Source organism: Musca autumnalis, unplaced genomic scaffold, assembly GCF_047663935.1.
Source record: "Musca autumnalis isolate F117 unplaced genomic scaffold, ASM4766393v1 scaffold_2, whole genome shotgun sequence".
Classification (NCBI taxonomy): Eukaryota; Metazoa; Arthropoda; class Insecta; order Diptera; family Muscidae; genus Musca; species Musca autumnalis.
In genome coordinates this window covers 153,243,899-153,264,438 of record NW_027411755.1, presented here as the reverse complement: position 1 = coordinate 153,264,438, position 20,540 = coordinate 153,243,899, and the positions used below count along the sequence as shown (strand labels likewise).

The window sequence follows — 20,540 nt, the reverse complement described above, 5'->3', positions numbered from 1 at the left end:
TTTTTTAATTTTCTTATAATTGGGAGCACAACCAGATAATGCTCTGACCTATGTATAGGATTTTAGATCTTGTAATTCGTTTGAGATACATAAATCTCATAAGTACAGCACCCTAGTAACAGGAGACCAAATTCGAATATTTAGTGAATACATTTTCCTCAAAACCTTGGTTTTTTGGCTTTAAAATTTATAATGAACATCTTTGTGTTTATTTCAGCTTGAGTCCATATTTTGTTGTAATTCAATTGTTTGAATAACAAGAAAATATTTTAAAGTGGATATGAAATTGATTAGTTGCGGGCGAAGGGTAGGTAGCTTTAGGGCCATACAGCAAATTTCTCATTTTATTTAATTTGCTAGATGGCTTTATTGACCTGTTTATCGATACAGAGTCGGCGAAAAAGGGAACTGATGAAGTTGTTTGGTGACAACTGAAACTATAGTATTCCCTACCCTTCGCCCGCAACTAATCAATTTCATGTCCACTTTAAAATATGTTGTTGTTATTCAAACAATTGAATTACAACAAAATATGGACTCAAGCTGAAATAAACACAAAGATGTAAAATTCTGCAGTCCAACAATAAAAAACGCCATGTCGCGTTGGAATCCGCGCACTAAAAGGCGGATATGGGTGTTTTGAAAATAAAAAAATCTGCAATATTGTATTTTGACAAATCTGCGATGGAATCCTTAAAATTCGATTATAATATTTTCGAAAAGGTGTGCCATAAATTACAGAGATATTGGAATAATATTCGTATTTAACTTAGTGCCGATAACACTATGCGACACGAACATTATTAACCATATTCTGACACCACAGCGTGATAGAGGACGAAAAATAAGAAGATACGTGTCCCGGCGTTTTTCCCTATCACTTCAATTTTCGCGGTTATGGCCCCTAAAGACCTGAGTCTTTGATGTCAAAAGGCATAATTTTGTCAGGCACATATCTTCTAAATCGCTTGGAATTTGGGATTATTCGTGGAGGCAAAGTTGTAGCTCTCGTCCTAAATAATAATAATTGTGAACACATAAAATCCATTCGACCTCATCTTCAAGGAAAAAATCGTCAAGGTTCAATTTCCATTATGGCTTTTTTCTCATTCCTAGAAACTTCATATGTCCTAAAAAGTTGTTCATTGAAATCTTAAGTACATTTTTGTAGTTGAGGGTATCCTTAAGTCTTGGACGGTTTGGTATTTATGGACCAGAATCTGAAAAAAAAACACAAAAATCGAATATTTTCAAAAGTTTTTCATTCTTTTCGCCAATAAGGAGCGTTCATAGACAGTTTGCATGTTTCAGAAAGTTGCTTACTGATATTTTGGCTACATTATTGTGGTTAATTCTTTTCTTAAATTTTCAACGGTTTAGTATTTATAGAGCAGAACTTGCAATTTTTCTATTTTGGCCATTAAGATCCGTTTCTATAGAGTCCGTATGTTCTAGAAAGTTCTTTATGGAGATCTAAGGAACATTTTTCTAGTTGGCTGTTTGCTTCTGTTTTGATCCGTTTGATATCTGCAGACTAAAATCCGAGAAAAAATTATAATGGAAATTTGAACTTGTCGATTTTGACCTTGAAGATGAAGTTTAATGGATTTTATGTGTTCACAATTATTATTCCTTACGACGAGAGATACATCTTTGCTTTTTAGAAGATATGTGCCTGACAAAATGATCCCTTTTGACATCAAAGCCTGAGGTCTTTGCTGCCCAGAACCGCGAAATTTGAAGTGATAAGGAAAAACGCCGGGACATGTGACTTCTTATTTTTGGTCTTCTATCACGCTGTGGTGTCAGAATATGGTTAATAAACAATGACTCAAAAAATGACACACAGTGTAATTTTTTCTTGAAAGAAAACTTCAAATTTCATATGAAAATAATATTTTTGAGCATTTTTTAAAGATCTAAAACATGTAGCTGCGATTCTTTCCGGCGATCTTTTAGCGAATTTTTATATAAAATTCACCCACGCGATTAATTTGCCATTCGTAGACGATTCTCCAAAATTATTTTTTATATTCAATCGCTACGAAGAATCTTCTGCCATGAATCTCGGCGATCTTTCCGGGAATTTGTATTATGTTTCTCAGTTGTTAGTGCAGGCGAATAGTATTTATTCTTCCGAACGCCGATCCCGCGATTGTTACTAAAATTTTTGATTTGGTTCCATATAATTCTCATATACACATTCTACATAACTTTGATATGAATGACACGTATAATATTATGACTATTGACAAACATAACACATGTTCGGGTTTTGCCAAGTGAAATGAAGAAAATGAATGGAACCAGTATACAACCACTACAACATAAGGAATAATTAAAAATTATAACAAATCAGAAAAAAGAAAACAAAATGGGTAAAAATCAAAGACAACAAACAAATGAAACAAAATACAAAGAAGAACGAAAAATAAATTTCCTTTAATTTTTTTCTTCTTCTTAAGATCTTCCATATGATTCGTCAGCGAATCTTGGTCGCAATTCGCACTGCATAAACACTTTTGGTTGGTGATACGCGAAAGATTTTAAGGCTATATCGCCTGCGACAAATTAATCGCCCAAATATGTACTTCGCAACTACAAATTTGTAATTTCTTTAATATAATGGCAACATCTAATATCTCAACTTAGTGCTGATAGACTCAACATGTACATATGTATGGTTCATATTGTTCTGCTATGCTTTACAACACGATATAAGAACTACAGTGAAAATGTTTAGAAAAAGACCCCAGCAAACCAAAATCGGAAAAAACATCAGAGTTCGGACCGAATTCGGTCCGAAAGTCGGATGAAACGTCCGAGTTCGGATCCGAATTCGGTCCGAACTCTGACCGAAATTCGGATGAAAATCGGATTTTTTAGCCGACTCTGATAAACTATCGTATAAATTTCTGATTTATTTACCGACTTTCGGACAGCTCGATAGTAAAATTCGAATTCGGAAGTAAAATCTTATGAAATTCGAAAGTGTTTCAGTTAAGAAATATCCAAATCCTATACAAGTTTATCTTCTATAAACATATTAAAGGTTTTAATATCATATTATGCTGTGTTAAATGCGGAAAACAAACTGTGCAGAACAACAAATTCGTCAACACGATCTGTGGAAATACATGTCTTCACATGCAAAAAATGTTCATACACATAAATAAATAAATAAATAATTTTTCACTGCTACAACATTTTATTTAGTTCCATTTTGATAGGGCTTGCGTTCTCCCAGCAAAATTTTAAAAACATAAAATACCTTAAAAATGGCATCTTTGATCGCGATTTATTTAAAAAGCCCTCCGGCGATTTTTTTTCTTATCTATGAACATTGTAGTTTCAGAATTCGCAAAAACTTCCCCAGTGGCTAAAACACCGTAACACCACAACATAAAAATACAACAAGAATTATACTACAAATCGACCAAATTTAAAGCACACATTTTCAAACACATTTGTTCAAAGAACCCTCCAAAATGGCAACATCATTTCACGTCACGTTCAATGTGATTATCATCCATCAATCGTGTACGCGAGTGAGAACTAGAAAAGAACAAGTGAGCAAAGGCTATAGTCGGGACGGGGCCGACCATGTGATACCCTACACCACTACCCCTGTGCATAAGCTTTTCACTGGTAAACATTTCTTTTAGGGAATATAATCCGACTACCACAAAAATAATATGCCTCTTTCTCTCTGGGACCCCCATAAGCAACCAAACTTTCGTGACAATCCGATCAAAATTACGACTTGTACCTTGATTGCAAAAAATAGAAGAATTGGATGCATTACCGACTATTGTGGTATCTCCCTTGTTTGACCACCTTCTTCCATTGACAGGTTTTGCCGTTGGAATACCCCTACTAGAAGCCAATATATTCACAAAGAATAAAACTTTGAATTTGTCTCCAAATGAGTTTTTCCCCATTTCCGACCCCTAAATATTATCCGACTATCACCAAAATAGGCTTCTTCCTCTGTGGGACCCGCATCAACTCCCAAAAAATTCGTGACGATCCGATCAAAATTGCGACCTGTAGCGTGATTACAAACAAATCGGAAAATGGGATGCATTACCGACTATTGCGATATCTCTGTTGTTTGAGCAGCTACGACAACCTACATCGTTGTAAAGGTGATATTTTCTAGACCGTAGACCTTTTCTCCAAATAAGTTTTTGCCCATTCCGACCCTTAAATATTATCCGACCATCATTAAAATCAGTAAGCTTCTTCCTCTGTGGGACCCCCATTAACCCCTAAAATTTCGATCAAAATTTCCGATCAAAATTGCAACCTGTGGCGTGATTACAAAATAATCGGAAAATGAGATGCATTATCGACTATTGCCATATCTCTGATATTTGACCACCTACGACAACCTAATTTACATCGCTGGAAGGGTGATATTTTCTACATTCCTTGCCAGGTTTTGCTTTTGATATACCTCTTAAAGAAACAGAGATATTGGCTTTGAAATAAAACGTTGACCTTTCTCCAAATAAGTGTTTGCCCATTCCGACCCCTGAGTATTATCCGACCATCATCAAAATCAATAGGCTTCTTTCTCTTTGGGACCCCCATTAACCCCCAAAATTTCGTGACGATCCGATCAAAATTGCGACCTGTAGCGTGATTACAAAAAAATCGGAAAATGGGATGCATTATCGACTATTGCCATATCTCTGCTATTTGACCACCTACGACAACCTACTTTACATCGTTGTAAAGGTGATATTTTCTACTTTCCTGGCCAGGTTTTGCTTTTGATATACCTCTTAAAGAAACAGAGATATTGGCTTTGAAATAAAATGTTGACTTTTCTCCAAATAAGTGTTTGCCCATTCCGACCCCTAAATATTATCCGACCATCACCAAAATCAATAGGCTTCTTCATCTGTGAGACCCCCATTAACCCTTAAATTTTCGTGACGATCCGATCAAAATTGCGACCTGTAGCGTGATTTCCAAAAAAATAGAAAAATGGGATGCATTACCGACTATTGCGATATCTCCGTTATTTGGTTACCTACGCCGACCTAGTTTGCATCATTGTAAAGACGGGATCTTCTACTTTCATGGTCAGGCTTTGCTTTTTGAAAATTTTCAACCAAAGCTGTGATATTCGTCAATATAATTAAAATCGCAAAAATGAAAATTGGGGTTTTATTTGCTACTATTGTGATATCTTCGTTGTTTGATCACCTAGGAGCACCTACTTTAAATCATTAGAAAGGTGATATTTTCTGCTTTCATTGTCAGGTTTTGCTTTTGGTATACCCCATATAGAAGCTGAGATATACGCTTTGAAAAAAAACGTTGTCTTTTTATCCACCTAAGTTTTTTGCCCTTTCCGACCCCTAAATATTATCCGACCATCACCAAAATCAATAGGCTTCTTCCCCTCCGGGACCCCCATCAACATCCAAAATTTCGTGACGATCCGATCAAAATTGCGACCTGTAGCGTGATTACAAGGTTTAGATGGACAGACGGACAGACGGACAGACGGACGGACGGACGGACTGACGGACGGACACACATAGCCAGATCGACTCAGCTCGTCGAGACATTCATTTTGGTATATATAAGTATGGGTCTACGACCATTATTTCGATGCGTTACAAACTTTTTGGCCAAAACCAACTTATAATACCCTCCCCACATAGTGGTGTAGGGTATAAAAAGACTTGTGCGGCCATTTGCATATCAACTAAAATACAGATTTATAAATAGAACGAATGAACTGTTTAACAGTGATAAAGCGCGCCATAGAAATGTGTTGTGGAACGGGTGGGGTGGGTGCTTGTGTATGCGCGCTTTACCAAGAATCGTGCAATCAACAGCCACAAGACTCCGTGGCGCAACGGTAGCGCGTCTGACTCCAGATCAGAAGGTTGCGTGTTCAAATCACGTCGGGGTCATAATACAATAACCAATCTAATAATATTTTGTTGTTTTTTGTAATAATTTTTTCTAGTTTATTATGGAATCAAGTAAAAAAATTTCAAAATTTTAGTAGCTAATATGATTCATTGAGTTATACTAAATTGTACACAAATATTGAAACATAAATGTTAAACGTAACAAAAAAATTTTGTTTTGTTATTTAACATCAGAGAAATCAGAGAATAATTCAATTAAAAAATAATGTAATATAATCAAATATAAAATATGTAGAATTGGACCTATTTATGAGATATGAATGAAAAACTAAAACGATTATAGGCCTTTTGAAAATTTCGCGTCGAAAATTACATACGGCGTCAATAATTTCCCTTTCAAAACTAACTACCACCTAATCTTAAAATTAACCACTTTATGGAAAACTTTACAAAAAATACCCCTTCATTAAGATGCTAAGCGTAAAATGCAAGGAATAAAAGGAATCTTGAGATGCATGTTTCCAAAAGGTTATCTGCAGACGCACAGTGGTTCAGAATCGTTTTTCCAGGTCAAACCTCTGTGTCTTTTGAACGGATAAAGATATTTTCATAGTTTTTTTTGAGTTTTTTTTCATATTTTCATTAAAATGTGAGTGCTGAGTTATTCGTATGTTCCAATCTATAAAAAAAGATCGAACATCCGTAAATAAACCATAAAAATACAAAAAATTTAAAAAAAAAATGTTTGTAAAAATTTAAAAAAATCAAAAATCTTAAATTTATTCGAAAATTAAAAACTCATATATGGTAATATGGGGCGCCTTTGCCACGTTTTTGTTCAAAATGCTCTCATATCGACACCGTTAAAGTTTTTTCAAATTTTATTTTTTGTTCGCCATCGATATGGAACATTCTCCATCTGACTCTAAAACTGTAATTTACCATACTTCTTCCTTAAATATCAACATTATGCGAGAGAGGAACATGTTTTCTATTGAATAATCAAAAATGATTCAAAAATTCAATAAAAGAAACAGATTCTAGGTGCCATCATTATAGTATTTAGGGTCATGCCAAAATCATTGATGTTAGGACTCGTATGCAGTGTTGCCGAATTTGCTGATTTATCGTCATTTTGACGATTTTTTGGCCCAAAATTGAAAAATGACGATTTGACGATTTTATGGTCCAAAATGACGATTTTTCACCTAAGCCAGAAATGCATGAAATAAAAGACGATAACTAAATTTTGACCAAAGTTTCACGAAAGATTTTAAGGAAAGCAATGTTCCAAACTCGGTTTTTGAGCTTTTTAATGTTTTATAGTAATATCCAGACGGATTGGCTATAATTAGGCACATATCTGGCATATCTAGGCACAAGTATTTCATAGTTTTTGCCCCACATTCAAATTACATGAGCTGAAATTTTTTTCTTTAGTTATGGTAATAGATGAAAATCTTCCTTAAAAAGTTTTCGAGATAAAATATTACTTATATATATTTTGTTATAAAAAATATGAGTCCAGCTTTATTAACTTCCTACAAATGCCCTCTTTAAGCTGTCAGCCAGTTTTGAATGAAAATTGTAATGTACGGACAAATATGGGCAGTCACACTGTGAAGCAAGCGATATTTGAGCTAAGCTACCATTTAAAATGGCAATGTGTACCCAGCTTTACCATACTGCATTGCTTCAAACTCGATAACCATAGGAAAACTATCATATTCTGGAAGCTGGTTTTATAGCAGTATTTAAGTGATATTCGCATGGTAGAATAAGAAAAGGTAGCAGCAATACACAGCTGACTGAACTGGGTTGTAACGTTAGTGTCAAATTTCATATGACATTTTATACATTTATTTCTATTTCGATGTACATTAGGGACATATATTTTTTGAGAAAAAAATATATCATTAGGAAAAAAAACATTTCCCAGAAAGACTTCTTCATATCAATGATATGTAACCTCCTCCAAGTTCGAGCGATAAGCCGCGCAGTAAATCCCCGCTTGTAGAGGCGATACAACGTTTGTTAATATGTGAGGTATTTTGTTAAAATTTAAAAAAATAAAGCCCTAATAAACATGTGCTTCTTTGATTTCTAAAACAAAACATTGAAACAGCTTCTCCTTTTTCTATGAATTTCCAGCGACCCCAAACTTTTCTGCAAAAATTCTACTTTCTGCGAGAATTTATGCATTTAGTGGAATGATGTGGAAACATAAAAATTGAAAATGTAACGAATTTTCATTCATGTTTTCCAAAATATTGAACCAAATGTGAAAAATTATTAGTTTTTTAAATTCCAATAATTTATAGACATTTCCTTGTTTTGTTTACAAATACAACTGGCAGTAACGTTACAAACAAAAACAAATTCCTTTGTGGTTGTTGTTCGAGTTGTATTTGTTGTAGTATTTACTTTACCTTGTATTTGTTCTACCATATGATATTCGGTTAGATTTATTGCTGTGGATTGTATATCTTATGTTGTCAGTCTCATTCACAAAAATAGCAGCGAAAAATCGCATTAAACGGTAACCAAACCGAGTTTTGGACCATGTTGACGATTTTTTGACGATTTTTCAAATATTGTTGACGATTTCTCATCAAAAACTGTCGGCAACACTGCTCGTATGTCGGATATATTCACTGGACAATAGCCGTAGACTATCCCCGCATTTTCACATACAATATCAGGAACCTATGACTTATCCTGCTGTCGTTATTTTAGTTTATAGTACTACAAGTAAAACAGTATCAGTCGGCTTTGCCGACAGAGATATACCCTCAGCCTGTATATATTGAAACAATTTTTCCCAAAAAACGTATTTATTTAGGGGTTTTTAAAAATTTTGGGAATTAGAACCGACAAAAATGTTCATTAGGATTAGAGATCAAAAGTTTGGCGGAGGAGATACTAAAAGGAATGGATCTACATTGACCATTATTGAAGTGGATCTCCAGCCACTACATATGGTACCATAGTGGGTTTTTACACCCTTCGTCATGTTTGCTCAAGAAGTATGGACCTGTCCCTGAAAAAACGTTTACCATCGTAATTAAGGCAGCGAATGCAAGTTGCTTCAACAAAAATCAAAGTAATTGGATAGCAGATCTTAAAGTGAACTATCCGAAATTTTGTGTGGGAGGTACCGGATGGAGTGAACAAATATAGTCCTTATTAGAACCTGATCTATATCTAGTAGATATATTAGGATGTGTATAGTATGGACCAATTCTGCCACTCCCTTCAAGAGTTGCCGTATGAACAAATTTTCCGAACATTTTTTTACTTCTGTGGGAGGTACCTGAAGGAGTGGACCGATATGGCTTATCTTCAAACTTAAACTATGTTTGGACAAAATATTACTAAGGCCAAACTGTGGACCGAATCGGCAGATCCGTTCTAAAGATATATTGCGCTCCAACCACCTCACACGGTGTCATAGGGGTTTTGTGCAACTTTCAGGCTATTTTCTAAGGAAATATGGACTTGCCCCTGATGAAACTTGTACCGTCGTATGGGGGGCAGTGAATACAAGTTGCTAAAACAAAAATCAAAGCGATTCGAGAGCAGGTCCTAAAGTGAACTTTTCCGAAGTTTTGTGTGGGAGGTAACCGTAGGAGTGGACCGATTGTGTCCATATTGGAACCTCATCTAAGTCTGCTAGACATTTCACGAGTTCCAAAGTATGGATCAAATCGGTTGCTTCCTTCAAGAGTTATCGTACGTACAAATTTTCCGAACATTTTCTAACTTTTGTGGGGGAGGTACCGGAAGGAGTGGACCGATGTAGCTCATTTTCGAACTTAAGCTAAGTTTGGGCAACATATTACGAAAGCCAGCCTGCAGGACAGACAGACGGACGGACATGGCTAGATCGACTCCAAATTGTCTGAAACACATTTCGTCCAAACATACTTGGGGTCTAAAACCATTATTTCGATGAGGCACAATTTGCTCGTATAAAAGTGTATATACCCTCCTTAGCCTAAAGGCTGAGGGTATAAGAATACGTAATTTTTCAAAGTCCGATCTGGGTTATCAATATTTTCCCTATATATTTTCACCATAGATATTTCAAAGAGAGTTTGGATCGAGCACACATAATCTTCTGAAAGAATTTATTATGAAAAAACATCAATAAAATATATTTTGTGACCGCAGATAACGAAAATGTGAATAAAAACGATAGAATATGGTCCTAAATCATATATAAAAAGCGAAAACATGTTAAATATTATAGCTACAAATTTCTTTTGTTCAGAGACTCATAATGAAATTTGATTTGGAACATTTCTTCTTTTGACAGAACCCCCACGTTTTGGGGGTAGTTTAGGAGATTTTGGCTCAGTATGGAATAAATTTTATTTAAGAGTCTAAAAGTTTAACAAATAATTTCTACCTATAATATCGAATTTTGTAACGTCATTTTCTTAACAAAGTATTTTACTCAGATATCTAGTTTGTTCTAGGACTTACAATGAAATGTTGAGTAGAATATTTCTTCTTCTAACACCTTTCGTCTAGAACTAAATTTCATGTTACTTTCATGCATCAACTCGAAAAAAAAAACAAAACAAAGTAATTCAAAAAATATTTGGGTGTTTTGTTGGCAAACTTAATGTATATATTTTCTTGATATATATTGCAAATACATATTTCATTTATTCGGCGACTTATATTAAAATTTGATGGAGATTATTTTTGGCTATGACGTCTTCTAACAACATTAACCCTAAAACGTGATTTTACTTTTGGCAGATCCCTGGCGCTTAGGTACGTCTTAAAGTTTTGGTGTATTCGGGGACCTATAGTAAAAATTTATGACAAATAATTTTGTAGAATATTTTGATTTGATACGATCACATTTTAAAGGAGTTTTTAAACGTTTTTGAAAGAAACCAAAAAGACCTCTTTAGTGACTCGCATGAGGATTAATTTGTCAATAATATTGCCAAAGGCACTTTATACCTAAAATGCAAGAATTCTAAGGAATCTGATGTCGAATATTTCAGAACCTGTAGAAATGGGCGGAACTTGCCACCCATATTTAGGTTACTTCCCGACGTAAACTTTCAAAACGCCGATCCACGTGTCTTCTTTTTTTTGGGTCCTCTTTCATAAACTGTGCGGGGTTTCTTGTAATTTAAAAAAAAAGTTCGATTTTGTTGTATTTTTGGCATTAATAGGCAAAAGTTCATTCATTCTCGCTACAGGAAATCGTTTTTGAGAAAAAGTGTCAAAAAGTCATAACCCTAATATATATGTTTAAAGGGTCGCAAAATATTATTTCAATGCATTACAAACGGAAAAACAAACTTAGTATGGTATAAGGTATAAAATCAAATTTTTATTATCATTTTTTTGTTATCGTAGAATTATTATTATGGGAAGAGTAACTGATTCAGTGCGGGTATAATTCAGAGCAAGAATCATATAAAATACGGCTTATAATAATAGCGGACTTAAGTACTTTGATAAACGAAAGGAAACTAATTATACTATTTTACTTGAGCATAACTGTGGTGGAGGCTATAAAAATGTCTTCCCCGTCAATCCTAACGCCGTTTTTACTTGTTTTAAAAATTAAAAAGCCCTATGTCACCTGCTCCATGTTGTTCTTCCTAGATGCTGCATTCTCCAAGTGACTAAAGCACACCAACTTCGCCTACTAATCCTTCAATTTCATTTATCAACATACTGAAGTACTGCTAAGCTTTGCCCCAAAACAAATTTATTATAACTTAAATAGTATACCATAAACTTATGATCTTTAGATAAAAAATTGATATATAAAAAAATATGCTTAAATATAAATACACTCTAATATATAACATATATCGTCTGCTCCGTCGGAAAAGGTCGTAAGTCCCTCTCAATAAATTTTTCAGGAGGAAGAAAAAACATTCCAGCGATTTCTGTATTAAAGATTTTATTATGGTGGCAAATGCAGTATTCTTCGTTTATTTATTCCGCTTCAATACCTGTACTTTGTTTGATAAAATTCCGTCGCGTTTGGGAGATAATTGGATGTCTTTGGACTTACGACCTTTTCCTTGTACAGTTTTGTATTTTTGTAGGGACTTACAACCTTTTCCTACAATTTACGGACGTTTTTAAAATAAAATATTTATACTTTGTTTGTTTTGTCCAATATTTGTGTAACATCGCGAAGTATTCGTCGTAGACCCCCTCCGCTTGCCATTTTTTCATATCTTGACGAGATAAAGCGATCCAGCTATGTGTGTCAGTCCATCCATTAACAATTGTAATAAAACTCCAGGCCTCAATTTTGGACCGATCGTCACGAAATTTTGTGGAGAAGTCGGGTTCCGACCAGAAGTGACCCCATTAGATGTTGGTTATGATCGAAAGATGTGAAATGGACGAAACCCACAATTTTTACCCGACTTTGTAGCTGTCCTGTAGATCGCAGTAATATTCCGATCGGAGCGAAATTTTATGAATGATTTGAGTTTAAGACAAAGAATAAGCTTGCAATTTAACATGGTGATGAGATAATTACTAGCGGGTTTAATGGACCAAACCTTTTGGGTGAAATCTTATATATAAAAGGCTATGTGTGTATGTTTGTATGTTCCGCATAGACTCAAAAACGGCTGAACCGATTTTTTTAAAAAATTTCAGAGAATATACAAGGAACAAACGAGGTGAAAATAGGCTTTATATTTTTTTTAATTTCGGAGGGTGCGGGGGCAGGCCCTATTTTTTAAAAACCCCTTTTTTGCAAAATTTATGAAAGTATCGGTCAGAAAACTAATTTTTGAGGCAACGGTTGTTGAATCACCGACCCTAAGTACTTGTTCCATGTAATTTTCAGATTATGCACAGGGATGTCCCTTAGTGGAAGTAGGCTATATATTGTGCCCTATGTTTTAAATGCGCTATTTATATAAAACTTACGAACGATTCCGTTTCCCCAATCCAGATGTTATGCATAACGAAGCTTTGGTCTTATTGGAAAGCAAGTGTTTAGATTAGAAGGCAACATATCGATAGCTATAGTTTCATCAGGTATATACGATACATTATAAGAAGGTAGACACAGTCGGTATGCCTCAATTCATCAGTTATTTGGCGGTATGTTCATATGGACACCAATATTTCTGAAGATTTGTATACCCTCCACCATAATATGGAGGGTATAATTAAATTTGTCATTCAGTTTGTAACATATAGATATATTCAGCGGAGACCTTGTAAATGATATATATTCCTGATCAGAGTAAAATTCTAGGTCGGTATAAACATGACCGTCTGTCCGTCTTTTGAAATTAAGATACAGCTCGCAATTTTTAAGATAGATCTTAGTGATTTGGTATAGACGTTTATATTACTTCTAGGATGTTTGGTATTGACGCCTTCATATAGCCCCCATAGAACGTTAACTCCAGATTTCCCGTATTTTGAAGGTGTGGCCTCAATATTCCTCCGAAATGGCTGAAATTTGGTATTTATTCTTCGTATAAAACTTTCTCCCATCAATTTGTTTATATAGGTCCACGCCTTCATATAGCCCATAGAACGGTGCCTCCCGAATTTCGGTATTTTGAAGGTTAGGCACATTGTTTTACCGAAATTACTGAAATTTGGTATTTAGTCTACTTCATAACCGAAAGGAAACTAATTGAAGTAAAATTCAATACAACTCATGGTGGGGGGTATAACAAGTTCGGCCTGGCCGAATTTAACGACGTTCTTACTTGTTATTGTTAGTCACTTGCATATCCCAACTAATTTGCGATGCAAAAAAATATAATTGACATACGAAAACGTAACATAAACTGTTTCAAGGGCCAGCAACGTGGACCGGTTCGGCTAATATTTAATATAAAACATGACACATTGTACTTACGACCTTGTATTTTTGCCTTACGACACTTTCCTTCAATTAAATTTCATGATTAATTCCGTTAATGTATGTAGTTTTTTAGCTACATTGTAATCCCAAATAGTGTCCTTTTTGTCTTTCCAAGTATTTCTGCCCCAACTCCCTGCATCTTTTGTTTTTGTCTGCAAACCATGTAGAATCTTCAGCAAGTAATGTTTTCCTCCGTTTAGGAAGTTTATCATCAGAACTTTCAGAATCACCGTGAAAACCAGAGGGAACTAGACTCATGACACCATCGTCTAATTCCATTCCAAATTCATACTGCTCTTTTTTAGCAAAAACCATGTTGTCTTCTTAGTTTAATAACATTTCAATCAATTAATATTTTAGAATCATTCAATAAGATAAACATTGCACTTACCCGTCTGTTAGAAGGAATTGCCTTATTGAATTCAGAATACAAACTAATCTCGTTATGTGAATAAATGTCCATAGAGAAACCACAAATCACCAGTTGATAAAGTTAAGTAAGATATACGACAGTAAAAACAGTAAAAATTCTGTTTTTTTTACACATTTTCAATTTGAACACATACAGCATCCCAATTTGTACCAATGAAAAGGCCAGAAGTCCGTCTTTCATAATCAGTGCGCTGATAGGGGAAATAGATTTAAAAAGTAAATTTTCGTTGCAATATTGAAATTATCAAATTTTTGTTCAAAAGTTTGGTTCGCAGGCTCCGCCAAATATTATCCGATTATCATCCAAAGGTGTAGGCTAGTTCTTTACATTGTACCCCAACCATGGATGACGTTAAACATTATATCTGAACTGCATTAGCTGTAGTATTCTTTTAAAGTATACATTTTCCTGTGGACTTACGACCTTTTCGTAGTCAAATTTGTACGTTTCGTGGACTTACGACCTTTTCCGACAAGGGCAATACATATAGAAAAACGCGACATATTACCATTTTCTTTGTATCATACGGCGTGTTTTGACTTGTACTATCATCCTGGAACAAAAACGCGATTTCCAAAAAAAAGTGGACTTACGACCTTTTCCGACGGAGCAGACGATATATAAGTTATCCTTTTTTAAAAGCCATCCATCTTTACTAGTAGTTGGTTGGCTGTCTATTTAGTTCTCCTTCAGTTATGTGTTATTAAATACGTTATTATATTTTCTTTATGACTTCCCTTCAAATCCAAAAGATGAAGGCGATGAGCGAATACAACAACAACAAAAAATCAAAATGTTATTTATAGCTGACAGGGTGGTATTTGAAAGGATATTGCATTTATTATACACAATTTGATTGATTGCCTACCGCAATCACATTGAATTAGTAGTCGAGTAACACTCGATACGATTTAAATAAGGGCAGCATAGCATTCACTATTGTCTAAAAGGGAGATATTTTGTAAGTATTGGATTTCTTCAGTTACATGGACTAAATTTTATAATGCTATTTTTCGTAAGTACCCAAAGAAAATATATCAGTCAGGAAGTCACCATTTTAATTTGACCAAATAAATTGCATGGTGTTTTTCATTTGAAAAAATATATTTATGATTTTAAAACTTCTTCTATTCAAAAACTCCTCCGTATTTTATTGGCCTTAGAAGCCATGCTAATGCTACACAATAGCGATTCTATGGCAGGAACAGATGTATCATCAAATAAACAAACCTTAACATTTCGACAAAAGAATTGGATGTGGTTGTCGTCGTTGTTGATGTTGTCGATGGAGTTACTCAAACAGAAAAAATCCTTTTTAAGCAAATGTATATGCTCGTGTAGTGTAATACGGTTGTGTTAGTGTAAAAATATGAATGCTACATGAATAAGGATTTGCTTCGAAAAACATATACGAGCCAACATATACACAGACATATATACATTAGGGTAACGACTTTTTTACAACCTCATATCCCAGTAAAATATTTTGATGAGCTTTTAACTAAGATGAGATAAAATCTTAACTACAAGGTGATTCGATAAACAAGTAAGAACGGCGTCATTATACCTTCCACCACCACTGTATTGAAATAAATAAGAACAATTATTATTCATTGGAGAAGAATAACATCAATAACATCTTAACTGCTGATAATAACTTTATACTGATAATTTTCTGTGAGGAAGTTTTCTACCCATTGCGATTGCAAAATACCAAGTTACATCCACTTCAGAGGGAAAATGTAGCAACACTCTTTAAAAAAATCTCATCGCTGGGATGTTGGGGCCACAACCATCAAAATACCGAAAATCGGTACCGTTCTATGAGGACTATATGAAGACGTGGACCTATACCGACGAATTTAAAGTGGAAAGTTTTATACTTCCAACGCAGACAAAATACCAAATTTCAGGCATGTCGGTGAGATATGGAGACCAAAACCTAGAAAATACCGAAAATCTAAGCATACCTGCCGAAGTTCGATATTTTGAGCATTTTATCTGTATTTCGAACTTGCTGTAAATTGACACAACTCTTCTCCACCAAAAGTTGTCAATATAGGTTCATGTTTTGGTATAGCCCCGATTTTTGGTATTTTGAGGATTTTAGCTACATTGTTTGACGGAACTACCCGATATTTGACACTTGAGATACCCGGACAAAACGTTTCCACTAAAAATTTTCAATATTATTCCACTTTTTGATATAGACCCCATCTAAGCGTACCTGCCGATTTTTGTTATTTTGAGCATTTTATCAGTATTTCTGACCGAACTTGCGGTAATTTGACATTTGAAGTTTTATTTTGGTCACAGCACTTCTCCACCAAAAATCGTCAACATAGGTCCATGTTTAGGTATAGCCCTCATATAACGGTATCTCCGGATTTTCGAGTTATCACGTTATGTTATTGTAACCGAGTACTGTAGCTTTGTGTTGTCTTTATCTTCCTTTGTATTTATTGACATTCGTATTCTCTCTTGAATACGTAAACTTTCTAATGTATATCTTTTATTTTCAATCCTCTCTTTATCTAGTATTCTGACATTTTTCAAGTCAGCTGTATGTTTCTTCTCGTTGACATGTTGTGCTAGTGCTGTGTTGTTTTTTCCTTTCTTTATGTCACAGTCATGTTCGCTCAATCGTACTCCTAGTCTTCTTTTTGTTGTTCGCACATAAACTTTGTTGCAATATTCTGTATCATTTCCATTGCATCTAATGATTAGATTCAATCTAATCTCGTATACAACGTCGTTTTCGTTTATAGCTCATTTAGACTAGCCATAAATCCTCGGCTGGATTTAATAAATCTAGTACAAATCTCATTGCATTTAGATATACATTTTGGAGGATTTAAATGGCAGTCAGCTGATTTTTGTTTATAGCACAATTAACAAGGTAGATGCATCAGCCCATCTGATCGAATTTGAAACCTCAAAAGAATTTTTTGTTAATTAAATTTGTCTCAAACAACATACGTCAAATTATTAATTTATTGTTTAATACTGCAAATATTAGCACATTATGCTACTAATGCTAACTAAAGAGCAAATAAAGAATTATTTTATCGCAGTTTACCATCTAAAATAAATAAATGAATTTTTTTATTGTTTAGATATCGTAAATATTAGTCTTGGTTGATTAAAATCAAATTTGTACATAAAAACAAATTTAATTTTTCCGCCTTGTTTACAAATTTTTACATTTTAAATTATTTTTAGTGTAGCAATTCACCGATGCATCTACCTTGTTTCTTGTGCCAGCTTGCAACTTTTTATATTTTCTTGCAACATGTTGCAAAAAACAGAGTTGTATACGAGGATTAATGCCAGATTTAAATCAAATCCACTCAACACGAGGATTTATTTTTGTATGGGAAATCTAGTAGATTTTGGCTGGATTTAGCAAATAAAACCAGATAATGTGCTAAATCCGGCTAATAAAGTCATATCTAAATGGGCTATTAGTTTGTCCCTTTTTGTTGTTCCTCTTGCGAAAATTGTTTTTAGTGTTTCATTTGATTTGTATGCAATGGCAGTGTTATTTGTTGTTATGATGTCTTTTAAGGTTTTATTTTCAGTGAGCTTAGGTATAAATGGTACACTGAGATAATTTAGTTGTTCTGTATTTTGTTGTGTTGAGTTTTTCTGTGTGATTTTTTCAACTACTTGTTTTATTGAGTTAATTGGAAAGTTATTCTTTTTTAAGATTTTCTCTAATAGTATCTTGTTTTCCTTGTGGAATCTGACGTCACTTAGTTCAAATACTTTCTTTAAAAGATTTGTTGCAGTATTGATTTTCATGTTATAAGGTTGCGTCTAGTTGTAATTTATTAGTCTCCCTGAAGATGTTGGTTTCGTATACCAATTCGTTATTATTTTATCGCTTTCTCTTAGTATTTTTATATATAGGTAGGGGATTGCACTTTCGACTTCTTTCTCCACTGTAAATTAAAGTTTATTGTGATATGAATTTAGTTTGTGAAGAATAATATTTTTATTTGTTCAATATTTAAATGGAATAAAAGTTATCTTAGTCATTAATAGGCAAAAGGTCATTCATTCGTGCAACAGGAAATATTTTTTTTGAGGTTTTTTGTCATTTCATTTTTAATTCTTAAAAGCAAAGAAACTTATTTTATAGGTCATTTAGATATGACATAATTTGCCGGATTTAGCCCATTATCAGGTTTTATTAGCTAAATCCGGCCAAAATATACCAGATTTCCCATACAAAAATAAATCATCGTATTGAGTGGATTTGTTTCAAATCCGGCATAAATCCTCGTATACAACTCTGTTTTTTGCAACATGTTGCTAGAAAATACAAAAAGTTGCAAGCTGGCACAAGAAACAAGGTAGATGCATCGGTGAATTACTACACTAGAAATAATTTAAAATGTAAAAATTTGTAAACAAGGCGGAAAAATTAAATTTGTTTTGATGTACAAAGTTGATTTTAATCAACCCAGACTAATATTAACGATGTCTAAACGATAAAATAATTAGTTTATTTATTTTAGATGGGCAAACTGCGATAGAATAATTCTTTATTTGCTCTTTAGTTAGCATTAGTAGCATAATGTGCTAACATTTTCAGTATTAAACAATAAATTTGTAATTTGACGTATGTTTTTTAGGACGAATTCAATTTACAAAAAAATCTTTTGACGTTTCTAATTCGATCAGATGGGCTGATGCATCTACCTTGGTAATTGTGCTATGAACAAAAATCAGCTGACTGCCATTTAAATCCTCCAAAATGTATATCTAAATGCAATGAGATTTGTACTGGATTTATTAAATCCAGTCGAGGATTTATGACTAGTCTAAATGAGCTATTAGGCATTAATAGGCAAAAGTTCTTTCATTGCCGCTACTGGAAATCATTTTTGAGAACAAATGTCAAAAAGTCATAACCCTAATGTACATACAAATGTATGTATACTCTTATGCTTATAAATATGCCCCCATGATAATCGCATCAATGTCTGACAATGATTTTATGGACATGCCACCGGCAGCCGAATTTTTCTGTGGTGGGTGTCAACAACAGAAGCCAAATCAACAACAACAATAATAATGGCAAAAATCCTGAAAATTTTGTTAAGTGAAATCAAATGTCAAAATATGAATGTGTGGTCGCGAGGAAAAAATAGGTGGGAGGAAGGAATCAATCCTCTTTATTTATAAGCCAAATGTTGCACAATGGGACAGGTGAAGAAATACAAATGATATGCAATGTAAAAATAAAATATTTAACTAAACGGTCAGTAAAATAGGAAAGAGGTTTTAGGTTCTAAATAATACACATTCATAATTTGTTTAAACGAATCTTCCAGTATGTAAAAGTGGGACATCCGTCAACGAAATGAGGCTGTTAAAAATCGCGTCTGAAAAAAACATGATTGTTATAGGACCAAATTTAAACACATAAATAAACATAAGGCGTGCGGACCCCGGACTGTCGCTAGATCAGATCACAAGAAACAAAATCGTTCATGTTGTGATAGATGGAAGGAATTCATCGAACAAAAAATCGACATGGGCCATTATAGTGTTGCAGAACAGTTTCGGACTTTATAGAACATAGCTAATAAAGTAAGAACTGACACAGCATATTCCAATTGCTTAATGGGATAACTTATCAGCGCAGTAGAAAAGTATTACCCAAGGCCTATAGAAGGGCCGACCTTCAGAGTTCTGTTAACAACTTTTGACAACATACATAACAGATTTTATATTATTGTGATTTGAGTTTCTTTGTATTTTAAATCACAATAATGTTTTTGACAACAAACATAACAATCAGGTGGGCTTAGTGTCCAACTGTATAAACTGTGGTATTACCCACTCCATCCTGGCCAAACCCAAAATCTTTACTTGATTGGGTACCAAAGGCCCCCTCTAAGGAATCCGTGGCATGACCTGAGTGTTGTGCTGCAATGAAAATTAGTTCAGAACTACTTCTAAGCCGTACTAGTACAAAAATCACCCCTTGTAATTGTAAACCTGGAATTGGTATAAAACCATCTCCGCGTAATACCTCTTATGAGATCCCCATGTTAAAGTTAACATTTAGTTGTTCTGTGAGAGGTCTAAAGTGGAACTATAGTTTATGATACCTATCTAGTTCATCTTGCTAGTGGGATGAAGCACACAAGAAAGGTATCAAAATATGTGGATAAAAGAGAGAAATATAACAAGAAACAAATAAAAAGTCGTTAAATTCGGCCGGACCAAACTTTCTATACCCTCCACCATAAAGTATTCTTATTTAAAATGGAATAATTAGTTTCCTTTCCTGTCCGCAATTTTA

The 20,540-nt window shown here is 34.1% G+C and overlaps 1 protein-coding gene and 1 non-coding gene across 3 annotated transcripts in view; both read left to right on the top strand.

The window, feature by feature from the left end:
• The window catches only part of LOC141394757 (uncharacterized), a 606,899-nt gene that overhangs the window by 570,173 nt on the left and 16,186 nt on the right, over nt 1-20,540 (top strand). The gene's annotated exons all lie outside the window — the stretch shown is intronic.
• Nucleotides 5,865-5,936, top strand: TRNAW-CCA (transfer RNA tryptophan (anticodon CCA)). The gene has a single exon. It is a non-coding gene; the product is annotated as a tRNA-Trp (tRNA).